At 40.8% G+C, this 13153-nt stretch overlaps 1 long non-coding RNA gene across 1 annotated transcript; it reads right to left on the bottom strand.

Annotated features, from left to right (window-relative positions):
• On the bottom strand, positions 1–4589 carry LOC145449394 (uncharacterized). Its single transcript, XR_013918245.1, has 4 exons — positions 4341–4589; positions 3425–3592; positions 3284–3361; positions 1–781 (listed from the first exon to the last, which is right to left on the bottom strand). It is a non-coding gene; the product is annotated as an uncharacterized LOC145449394 (long non-coding RNA).
• Between the last annotated feature and the right edge of the window lie 8564 nt (positions 4590–13153).

Below are 13153 nucleotides of genomic sequence, written 5' to 3'. Positions count from 1 at the left end.
TCATATCAGCTCACACACAGCGTATATTGGGTGAGTGGGGAACGAAATTGGCAAAATACAAATACAATATTGGTTATTATCAACAAAACATAAAATATGAAATAAGGCGAGAACTACTACCACTTCACACAGTCAAGGCTGGAGTGAAAAATCATAATGCAACAAGTAATCACAGTGAATGTGTCACAGGCAGACTTGGACAACTAGATAATTATGCAAAACGAGCCAAGCTTGGTGTACAGACCATTCTCATGCTTATGGGAACGCGTGATATGATTTAATATGAACTGAACTTGATTTTTGCTGTAGGCCGATTTATTTCTCATTCACAATTTCATTCAATTTTCCAAGTTTTTGCGAATTCAGTAATTCTAATTCTATACTCCAATTTGGAATAAGCTGTGTAGCTCTAATTCTAATCTAATATGGAAAAAATTTGTTGCTCTAATTCTAATCTAATTTGGAGAAAACTCTGTAGCTCTAATTCTAGTATAATTTAAAAAAGCTGCAGATTTTCTAGTTGTCCAAGTCTGGTCACAGGAGTTTACCAAACAGTAACTGCTAAAACCACTCAAACTAATGAATGACAAAAAGTCAAAGTAAAGAAGCATTAATTACATGAAACCGCAACAATTTAAAACGAGCATTACAAGAAGCGTTCAGTAAAAATTCACAATGCAAGAATTACATCAATGCACCGTTTGCTGATGTTCAGTGCATATTCTTTTTCTTCGGCAATCACAGGTGGTTGCACCAAAACGTTTCTTCTCGGCGCTTGTGCCTGAAATATATACAGCAATGTCAGTGAATTCTTTACGTTGCCTATTTCTGCTCGAAGTAGTTATACAACGCCTTGGAAGTTGCTACATATACTTCACTACAGATTTACGTTACTTACGGAAACATGTCTGCTTGAGAACTGAGTCCTGTTCGACGAAGGCTACTTCAAACTACTCGAGTACTTATCAACTTATATTTCCACTGCCACTTGGAAATAATTTTGACATACCTTGAAAATCGCTACTTCTACTTCAATGGAAAGTTACGATGTTACATCTACTTCAGCTTCAGTAACAAAAACGACAACTTTTACTTCGGCTACCCATGTTCTCGGATCATTACATGGTAAAAGAATGAAACATTACAACCACGACCACATCTACTATTTTCAAACTACTTGAGTACCTTAACTTAAATTTTCACTTGGAGTAGTTAATTGCCACTTATGGTTATATGATAAAATCAAGCGACACCTCGACCAAATTTACGACGTCACACTAACTGCTTCCTCGAGGTAGGTTTAACATGTCCTGTAAATCACTACATATACTTCACTAGAAATTATGTATTACTTGAGCAGTACTGACTACTTTTACTTCGACTACCCATGTTGGGAAGAAGCCACATTCCATTACATCAGGGGTGTCAAACATACAGACCGCCCAGCAATTCTGGGTAGATTGAACAATGCTTGTTTGATGCAATGCAACGTTTGAAATTTCCGTAAGAAATACTTCCATTATATAATCCCTCAACACTGCAAATGTCGAGTACGTAAAAAATTGCATATTGCATTCAGAGTTCTATGGAAAAATTTTGATAAAAACAGAAGCAAAATCGCCAATAAGGAACTGATACATGGAAGTTGCATGAAGACAATAGTTTCATAAAAATATAATTACAATATCTGTGGTCGCACTAGTGCATCACAAAAGACTCAAATGATCTCTGACCTCATGGGAAACCTGAATCGCTATTTGAGACAATGAAGAAAATTTCAACGTCCGCGTTTACAGTTACATACTTTGTCTACCTCAACGCATAACCAGGTTTGCCGCCGTGTTCAAGTAAAACATAGGTAGCATAGAAAAATAACGACTTACATCATTGTTAGAAGAGCTACTGTTTCATTGATTTCAACTGTATTTTGCCGCCAAAACACCATATCATTGACAATTTCATTGTTTGCGAATATAGGTGCAGCTAGAATAGAACCCATATGATTCAAAATCGCGAAAATTTTTTAAAGTTGATGAATGAATTCGGGCAATAATAATGTTGCATATATTGTGGGTCGCCTCGCCTCTGTATACCGCTGGGCTCAATTGACCAAGACATGATAATCGAAGATTTCAGATTTCTATTTTTCAGCTAGTGCAGGCGCGAAGTCGCATGTAGGACAACACTTTCTCACATATTTGCGAATATAGTTAGGCTCAATTCCGTAGATTGGGCGCATATTTATTTTCATGAGAGGGAAACAATACTATAAAAGCTAGAAATCGAGTGACATTAAATCGCGCTAGGTGCTAAGAAAAATATCAAGTCAAATAAATTTGCGACGAAATATTCTACTTTATGTTCATATACGAAAAATGGATGGCCCAGGCTGGCTACGCCAATGCGTCGGAACTGGATATTTTCGTCATCAACATCCCAAAGCTCACGGTCAGGCGCGAATCAAATTTTTGGTTGGTCTTGCAAGCTCACAATAAATTCCCTGCCTATTTTTTGTTGTTGTTAAGGACGTAGTATATTTTTGTCCTTGATGTTACAACTTATTTCGATAAATAACTCGCGGACCACTGAAAACCTTTTCACGGGCCGCGGGTTGGCTACGCCTGACCTAGACCAAATCTACTCTATCAAACAAATTACAAGATAGATTTCTTTCCAACTCCATTTTCTGCTTGTACTGGACGCAGTTTTACATGCCTTATAGATCTCTACATACACTTTGATGCTTTGCTTGGGTTCCAATGCTGCTCATCTTCAACGTGAAGATACGCGCTAGTCAACATGGAGATACGTTGACTGCCTATATTCAGAAATAGTCACGATTTCGTGGCAAGATGATGGTAAAACCTTAACCAAATTTACTTCTTAAAATTTCTTGAAGACTTATCAACGTAATTTTTTATGTCCGCTTGTAGTTTTAACATTGCTTGTAAATTGCCACGTACGCTGAAGTAGAAATTTAGGATTACTTTTACTACTCTTGGAGTACCAATGCTGATATACTTTCACCTTGCTTGACTATACCTATATTCGGAAATGCCCACTTACGATTACACTCTGAAGAATTCCACAATTCGGACTAATCCACTTCTTGATGCTTGTGCAATGTTCAGAACTAAGTTCTCCACTTCTACTTGAGCACTCGCTCACTACTGTTACTTGAACTTGAGCAGAAATGTATGACGCTACGACTGATTGAGTACCAACCCTAAATTCTTTAACCACCTTCGGTTTTTGCAAATTGTATCAAAGTTATTTATTTTACCTTTTTGCTCTCCAACTTTCATGCCGGGGCCTGGCGCCACACTTGGGGTTGTTGATGAATGAATTTCGCATCCAGTGCCTGACAATAGATTTTGATTTGATTTTCGGATATGTTAGGTTATAGGCCTATCATTCAACTTACAGAATATGATATTATACAGGCACCACTTGTTCCGTGCTCTTTTTTGTCGAGTCGAAGCCCGCTGTATTTAGTACTTCATTATGTTGACGGTACACTACACAATCTATAATGCATTCTTCGTACAGTCTGCTTGACGTGGTCATCACCAATGGCGAACATAGCTGATATCTAGGAAACAATCAGAATGGTTGTGTCAAAGTCATCTGACAGTACGCGAAACAAAAACAAACCGATTCGGGTGCACGCATGCTGCCAATAGTACATTTACAGACTAATCAGCTATCAGGTTATTGTTGGCGAGAATATTGGCTACTACGAATCACCCAAAATATGATTACGTCATCAATGGTAATTCGATAATTCATTTTGATAGCCGCGATATAGGCCAAACCACGGCTCTTGATTGCGGCACATGCATTTCCTGAGCTTGAAGAGGGGGTCAACCCAATTTTAAAATAATGTCTTCTATCACGTTTAGACAATATGCTTCCATATTCACATCAGTTACCTTGTCGTTATCGTTACTTGGAAATTTTACACGGGTGCGGCTGCCGGCTATATATACGGGGTGAATTTGGCCACGGCAAGAGCGTTTCATGTACTACAAAGGTCCATAGTCATTAATAATGAACTTGATAATAATCAATCATGGCATCCCATCAAAGTATAACTTGCACTTGTTCAGACTCAATTACTCATATAGGCTGTATATGAGACATACTATTCAGTAAATGTATTCATTTTATCAGGTTTTCGAAGAAAAAGTCAGCAGAATACATTCGACAAGAGTTGTAAATTGTGAAAAATCCCCAATGGCGGCAATCAATCTCAGGCGCAACCAAACTAGTACAATCCGTATAGAGTTAGCCAGTGATCAAGCAATATGAAAATGCCTTATTACATAAATTACTATCACCACGCGAATATACAATATATTCTTATCACTATCTTGAGGAACATTCGGTCTACCGACCAGCAAAGCATTGCTATTGGAATGAATCAGAAAATCGGTGTTCATGGCGTTTCAATCATATTGCAGCGTATTCACACTTCACAGTATGGCGTAGGCCTATCTGCATTCCAAGAAATAATGAGGCGTAGCAAACAATGAATGTTCTACCACATATCCATATTGAACACAAACTATCAATGAAAAAGGAGAAGCTAAAATTAGGGTAACCCTAAAAGGAGGGACCGCGGAAACTGCGGAAAACGCGGAACTCGCGGAAACGGCCCCTAAAACGCGGAAACTGCGGAAAATGCTGGAAACCTCGATTCCTAAAGCGCTGAAACAAGAGGAAAAGGCGGAACGCGGGACAGTCGGTCATTGACATTTGTGGATCTCATAGAGGAACTCTAAAGTCTAAAACGACGAAACTGCGGGACACCAATGTTAGAGTGAGGCGAAGTAGAACTCATAAATGGCAGAGAACTGTCGATGGCGCTTCTTCGTTTTACAATACAAAAATTTAAAAACGTCAAAATAAATAGTTTTTTCCTTGGGAGAGACGGATTAGGGTTGGCGGAGGGGTTATATTAGGGTTACGTGAGAGGGATATTAGGGTTGAGGAGAGGGGAGATATTAGGGTTGGGGGAGACGGGGATGTTAGGGTTAGGAGGGTTAGGGTTAGGTTAGGATTAGGTTAGGATTAGGGTTAGGTTAGGGTTATGATTAGGGTTAGGGGAGGTGGGATATTAAGGTTAGGGGAGGTGGAATATTAGGGTTAGGGGAGGTGGGATATTAGGGTTAGGATTAGGGGAGGTGGGATATTAGGGTTAGGTTAAGGTTATGATTAGGGTTAGGTTAGGGTTACGGAGGTGGGATATCATGTCCCTAACCCTCTTCTTCAACCCTAATATCACCCCTCTCCCCAACCCTAACATCCCCCTCTCTCCAACCCTATATCCCGCCTCCCCTAACATCACCCTCTCCCTCAACCCTAATATTCACGTCCCCTAACTCTAATATCCCACCTCACCTAACCCTAACCTAACCCCTAACCCTAATATCCCACCTCCCCCAACCCTAATATCCCACCTCCCCCAACCCTAATATCCCACCTCCCCCAACCCTAATATCCCACCTCCCCTAACCCTAATATCCCACCTCCCCTAACCCTAATCATATCCCACCTCCCCTAACCATAATATTCCACCTCCCCCAACCCTAATATCCCACCTCCCCTAACCATAATATTCCACCTCCCCTAACCCTAATATCCCACCTCCCCCAACCCTAATATCCCACCTCCCCTAACCATAATATTCCACCTCCCCTAACCCTAATATCCCACCTCCCCCAACCCTAATATCCCACCTCCCCCAACCCTAATATCCCACCTCCCCTAACCATAATATTCCACCTCCCCTAACCCTAATATCCCACCTCCCCCAACCCTAATATCCCACCTCCCCCAACCCTAATATCCCACCTCCCCTAACCCTAATATCCCACCTCCCCTAACCATAATATTCCACCTCCTCTAACCCTAATATCCCACCTCCCCCAACCCTAATATCCCACCTCCCCCAACCCTAATATCCCACCTCCCCTAACCATAATATTCCACCTCCCCCAACCCTAATATCCCACCTCCCCTAACCATAATATTCCACCTCCCCTAACCCTAATATCCCACCTCCCCCAACCCAAATATCCCACCTCCCCCAACCCTAATATCCCACCTCCCCTAACCATAATATTCCACCTCCCCTAACCCTAATATTCCACCTCCCCAACCCTAATATCCCACCTCGATGACCGACTGTCCCGCGTTCCGCTGTTTCCTCGTTTTAGTGCCTACTGTGTGCTATATAAAGGTCAATGACCGACTGTTCCGCGTTCCGCGTTTCCCTCTATTTCAGCGCTTTAGGAATCGAGGTTTCCCGCTTTTTCCGCAGTTTCCGCGTTTTAGGGGCCGTTTCCGCGAGTTCCGCGTTTTCCGCAGTTTCCGCGTTCCCTCCTTTTAGGGTTACCCCTAAAATTACGCTCACAAGAAGTGTATACGGTAGTTAAGTCTATTTACGCATCATTCTATATCAATATCAATTAGAACTCTTACCATTTCAAACTGATTCTTTTGCTTCGTGCAGCTTCTCAATCTAATCAATGACTGTGTTGTCTGCGTCCATTATCTCTAACAAACTCGTCGCATCAGTCACACAGATTCAAATGCCAGATGCACGCGCCGTCGCGCCGCACTGGTCAGGTATCACGTGACGAGAAGGAAGAAGGCTGTCTGGTTTAAAGATGTCTCTCTGGTTTTCACAATAGCGCCGCGATTGTATAGCGATACCAGACTTGAAGTGTTGTGGGCTACGAATAGTCATGGCGTTGGCGTATCATGCTTAGTGAATCACGTTGTGATGCCGCCACATGCATCACAATTTCACCTTGATGCGCACATTTGTTCCTGTATTTCACTATATCGGGATACGTATTTCGCAATGGTGTGCACTGTGCAGTTGTGCACGCTTGGGTCCTGCTATATGCCTCTTTATAGTTCAGCTTATTAACAATTTCATTAGATCAATACAGCGCAGAATTGCAATATATTTTCATAAAACCAGTACACTAGTAAATGGCTATATAGCCTATATGTCTTACGATTTCGTCCGCGATATGTGCATGTGCATCCCACCTGGGGAAGAATAATGATAATAATATGGCGTATCATGCTTAGTGAATCACGTTGTGATGCCGCCACATGCATCACAATTTCACCTTGATGCGCACATTTGTTCCTGTATTTCACTATATCGGGATACATATTCAGAACACGTATTTCGCAATGGTGTGCACTGTGCAGTTGTGCACGCTTGGGTCCTGCTATATGCCTCTTTATAGTTCAGCTTATTAACAATTTCATTAGATCAATACAGCGCAGAATTGCAATATATTTTCATAAAACCAGTACACTAGTAAATGGCTATATAGCCTATATGTCTTACGATTTCGTCCGCGATATGTGCATGTGCATCCCACCTGGGGAAGAATAATGATAATAATATGCCATTTTAAACAAGCCAGCTGGACCCCATGAAAACGATATCCAAGTAGGGGCATCCTGATGAACTCCTGTGTACGTGGCATCCAGGTGACATACTACTATGACATCCTCTGGAATATTCATTGGTGACGGGAATGGGAATATACTAAAAATTTATTCCACCGGAAGTCACCTGGAGTTACATAACTGGACGTCCAATTTGTGACAAACAGAGCAAGTCCCCAGTAACTAACCGTGGGAGGTGGGACGAGTTGGAACAATTGTGGACATACCAGTAAATCCATGGGATATCGGGTGTTTGCTGGGCATCGTCAATTTCGCTAGGTACTTCGTCGGCTTCGCTGATTTCATCAATAACCTTCTCAGATTCTTCTTCCTCCGCAAGTATTCTATTAAACTTCCTTAATAAGTCTTTCGATTTCTGACAGTCAGACTCTCCAAGCGAATGGTGACTTTTAATCTTCAGAATCATTTCTAGACTTCTGGAACTTGGCCTATTTCTTGACTTGGTAACGGTGGCAGCTGCTGATGACCATAGTCGTTCACACGAGGCCACATGCGGTGAAAATGATAGTATGGTCTTGGCTAACATCGAAATTTCTGGTGCATCCTCATGTACGTCACCCCAAAGATCATTGGGTTTTCTGTAATGCAGGGTGCCCAAACTGAGCTGTCTCCATGAAACACACCTGGTTTCATATCAAAGGCCATCCATTGCTTGACAAATTCGTGAGAAGTCGATCGCAAAGGAGACAAATCCTTCAATACTTGAAGCGCAATGTCTCTTATCTTTCGCCTACCTGACTGATTTAGGTCGCATCCCCGCGCTCTTGGATCCAAAATCCACTACACGAATTGGTGTGGCTCAATGTAGTTGGCTGTCCTTCGTTTCATTTTATCAAGCAATGAATCCTTCTCATTGGACTGCAAAAACGCACTATATGATATACAACTCTTCAACCAAGTCCAACTTGTCAAAATGAGCCCTGCCGATGTATAATCCATTTCTGACAGGCCCGTGATTACGCAGTATGGTTTGAGCAATTTGTATATTTCTTGTGTGTTTCGCCAGAACGTTTCATCATTAATTATTGATTTCACACAGGTGGCGCTCTTACTATGTAAGTACGGCTTTCCTCGGTCCTCAACGAACAAAACTTGAATTACGGTTTGTATGTTGAGAACATGTTCCAGCGAGGTCGCAAAGGAGTGCCACCTGGACTCTGTAGGCAGCCACATCGGGATGGTTTCTCGTCCGTTATATTTGCACAAACCGGTTCGAACTGCCACCGATTTACGGATGTATGCAGCAACTTCAACAGCTTTTTCGATTATTTCCCATACTCGCTCAATTTTCATCAAGTCCTTCACATGAAGGTTTGATTGATGCGCCAAACAAGCTCCAGTCAATGTGATACCTGAATCTTTATTTCCTTTTAAAATGTTTCTTGCCTTGACATGGACACTTGCGCTGTCAGACACAAATTGTATTTGCTTACTCGTCGAATCAGACATCTTGTTCAGGGATTTCGCCATTCTCATCACATCAAGAGCAATGTCCTCGCTGTTCTTAGTTGACAAGTTTTCTCTACGGCGAGCACTTCCTTTCCGCCATTTTCATTTATTATTATCCAACACGAATAATTTTGACAAGACGGACTTGTCCACCTGTCTGAAACCATCGTCAGATGTTCCGCCCTGTTGACGAACGATTAGATAGATGCATTGGTTTTTGCATGTAATATCCGTAATACCGACAAATAAGCCTTGCTTCTTCTGGGTATTTTAAATTCTGGCTGTATCGAGAGATAGAATTTCTGGAAATGTTCATTTTCCAAAAAATTCCACGGAACATTCCCGCTTGTCAGTGCAAGAACTAAGTGCTCGTAAGCAGAACTAATATCAGCCTGATTAAAAGCACCCCTGTAAAACTGATGCAATACTGTTTGACTGCTGCTGTTGCTCCCGACACTCGAGGTGCATTCACTGTCATCGTCCTTTACCAATTGCACTGGACGAGCGAATTTGCATTTGCTACTAAATAATAGGGGTCCTGTTGCAGTCCTGAGTATGCTTCGTCATCCGCGAAATTTGTCCTTCAACTTCCTTGGCACAATAATTACACTTAGCCTTCTTTCGTACCTGTACACTCGAAGAGTTTGTACAAACTTCTTGATATAAACTCTAGAGAGCATGCTCTTTCCGGTCCGCATAGCAGCTCCGGGTTGCAGCGAAACACTATATCCAGTATATTCACACAACAGAGAAACACAGCTAGACCTGTTCATTTGTGTTCGTTAAATGTTGGTCGTCGGACCATTGTCAAGAGCTTGACAATATCGATTTTAATTTTACTATTATGAAACAATGTAGTATACGCAAAAAATCACCGACCGAAGTATTTATTCGGCCTATATCTATCGATCTACGTCACCATGCAGAATTTTTATGGAGTAGGGCCAACATCATCAAAACATCCAATCGGTTCAAGTGATATATATCCTGCGTGTGAAGCGGTGACGATGTTGAGGGTTCCATTCCTACATATTGTGTGCGTCGACTATTTCGTGTGCAAATCGTCCGAGGGTTCATGCTATATGATTTTCGAAAATATTAAGACAGGTTACGATATAATTATATAACTTTTGAAAAAAAAATGTTTTTTTTTAATGACCGGTTGTTTTAAATGCAACCCTACACACATCCCGAATTAACCTCGGGGATTGACAATGCGGGGAAGTTAATTGTATTGGATTTTGTTATATTGCCTTGTGTGACCAGTAAATCAACTGAGAATGTGCTGGCGGTCTCTGCTCACCTGGAATTTAGTACTACACCCAGTGAATGCATTCCAAACAAAGCAATCCATATTATATAGCGTTCATGTGAGGTTGTTGGTCACAACATTAAACAGTGTCATCCTTTATGATACGATGAAGTAATATCCTGACGATTTCATTTTGTTGCTCTACTTGCTCACCAATACAAGTATATTTAGGTAATCATATTTGTCAAAAAGCTACGAATCGTCTTTAATGCAGAAATGGCTCATACTCATAAAAGATGTACGGAGTTCTTTACCAAATCAACTAAAATAACACGTCGGATTATATGGTATCCGTGTAATTGGTGTGGCTCGTTTTTTGCGACCAACTCGGCTATGTTTGGTTGCGATGTTGTCAACATATCCAAAAATCGTAAATCACATTCAACCGGTTCAAATTCAGATTAAACCCTCGAAAACGCTAGTCATGGCCTTCATCGGGCGATCAACCTAACCTCTGAACAACGCAGCTTTCGGACCAAACATACCTTTACGTGTAATTTTATCACTACCCTTCATACAATTTATTCACAAATGGTGTTAGGCGATTCATAAACAAGCTGAAATAGCTACCAGCCAGAGTTTTGAAAAATAAATGTGAAGTGAGTTAATTGGTAGACGCGCGAAACGTGAATTTTTTTAGAGTTTTAAGCAATCAATTTTGTCGAAATTATCGGTCTTGCGAGTTTTTTTTCATCGTCTCTTGGCTCACTCGATAACATGTATTCTACAGGTAGAATCAATGTCCTCTAGATTTTAGGACAAATATACATTTTAAGCAAGTGGTTATCAACCAGTGTACCTCGGTACACTAGTGTGCCATGCACATTTCGCAAGGGTGCCACTGCCGAAAAAGAATTCTTATAAGTTCTGAAATGCACAAAATAATTCTAGTCTATAGCAAACAATCAATATATTTGTCATTTTGTTGTATGCTGTTGTTTATTGACCCCCCATCAGGATTCTCGATGTAGTGGTAAGATACTGGAATGTCCCAAACTTACCAGAAACAAATTTCTTTCGTGATGAGCACACGATTCCAAGTTGTTCTTCCTAAATCATTTTTCTCCGCTGTTCACATCTGTAGGCTACTCTGGGGCTCAGATTGCAAAGGGCGCTATACTATATATTAAATTCGAAAATGAAGTCGCATTGAATCGCACGTGGCGCGAAGAAAATTTCAAGATCTATCATATAAAAGGTTCCCCTTCAAATGAATTGAATAAACTCGAAATTAGTGCCACTGACAATCTGGTGGTGCATGAATATTTGAGAACTTAATTCAGTCGAGCACTGTACAAGACAGAAACCGATCATACTGCAAGCTCGCAAGTGCAATTCCGCGGCAATTCAAGAATACGAGTGTATAAAGCAGACAAGAATGAATACACAAAAGTAATGATTAGAAATTGGAAAGCGCGAATCCAATCTCTAATTTCCCTATTCAACATCAGGGCAGAGTTCGGACACTGCATTGTATAGCTTGCGCATCGCGGCAATCGTAGGCTGTGCAGTAGGGTTATGACTAAAAAAAAAATTTTGGCCTGTAGCAGGAATTGATGAACATTTTAATATAAATTATTAAAATTATAATCATTTAGTTCAAATCGAAAAAAATGTCCCGCACAAGCTAACATCAATTTTCGACACTGGTCCAAATATGGAACAAATTTAAAATTCAAAGATATTCTTTACTACATATTTAATCTTCAAATATATGTCCTTTTACACTTATCGTAAAGTTCATTCATCAATTTGACTTCCCTTTCTGTTATTATGTTACGGTCAGGGACATCTACGACGGACATATCCGACTTCCAATGGGGTTTTGGGGCACTTTATCGCTGCAGGACATTCGATCGCAAAGATAGCAGCAAATATTCTTTGGTATATTCTTGAGCCCGACCGATATTGGATTTTTGGGACGATACCGATAAAACCAATATCTCACACCTTAGTCGATAACCCCAATACATTCAGCCGATATTCAAAAGAAGTTGGATGTATACATAAGCACATTTTCAAATCTTCAGAGGGCATTTATTTGAACATCTTTACAGCCATTGTTTTGAACATGAAATGAACTAGAAAGGCTGCATCTGGACACCTGTAAAGTGTAAGCTATATGAAATATATCAATATTCTCAGTCTAGCGATCAAAGAATATAGTTTTCTGGCTTCCTTCCGCCATGTTGTGACGTCACACGCAAATTGCCGTTAATTTTTCAACTCCAATGGCCGATACCGATAATTCTTTCAAAGTGAGATATCGTCTCGATATTATCAACGAACCGATAATCGGTCGGGCTCTAGTATATTCCATCTTTAGACATCTGGTTAGAATACCAGTCTTCCTGACACGCATTTGCGATAAATAAGCATCTCCAGAGTTATTCTCTATCTGGGGAAGTGGAAGTACGCAACGCAAACTTGAGCACCCTCTCGCATTGCGCAGAGATGGAAGTTTATGCCATTTGATCAGTGGTAATCTATACTATTTTCTTTGAAAGAACGGCATGTTCTGCACATGCCATAGATAAACTTAAAATCATCCCTACATCCTCGGTTTTCTAATATTTTCATCTGAAATTCGTGCTTGGTGGATTGCACCTATAGTTTTCGTAGTGTTTTACCACATATACTCGAAATTTATAGCTGAGAGTTGGATTTCTTGAAGACGTTGGATCGAAGAACTCTAATATATGCTTTAAGAATCGATAATATGATGTTGGCAAGAGTAGTAGTATTGAGCGGGTTTATACGCGCCCCAATCACCGTTGAGTATTTGATCACGTGACATCTGTTAGCCAATCAGAACGCAGAACGATGTGGGTGTGGTTCCCATACGAGAGAGGTTTTGGTTGTGCGAGAGATGGCATAGTTCCAGTCCAGTAA

The sequence above is a fragment of the Botryllus schlosseri genome, chromosome 11 (genome assembly GCF_051294905.1).
Source record: "Botryllus schlosseri isolate E-star chromosome 11, Bs_hap1, whole genome shotgun sequence".
NCBI lineage: Eukaryota > Metazoa > Chordata > Ascidiacea > Stolidobranchia > Styelidae > Botryllus > Botryllus schlosseri.
The sequence above is the reverse complement of the archived record's forward strand: the minus strand, read 5'-3'. Positions and strand labels throughout refer to the sequence as shown.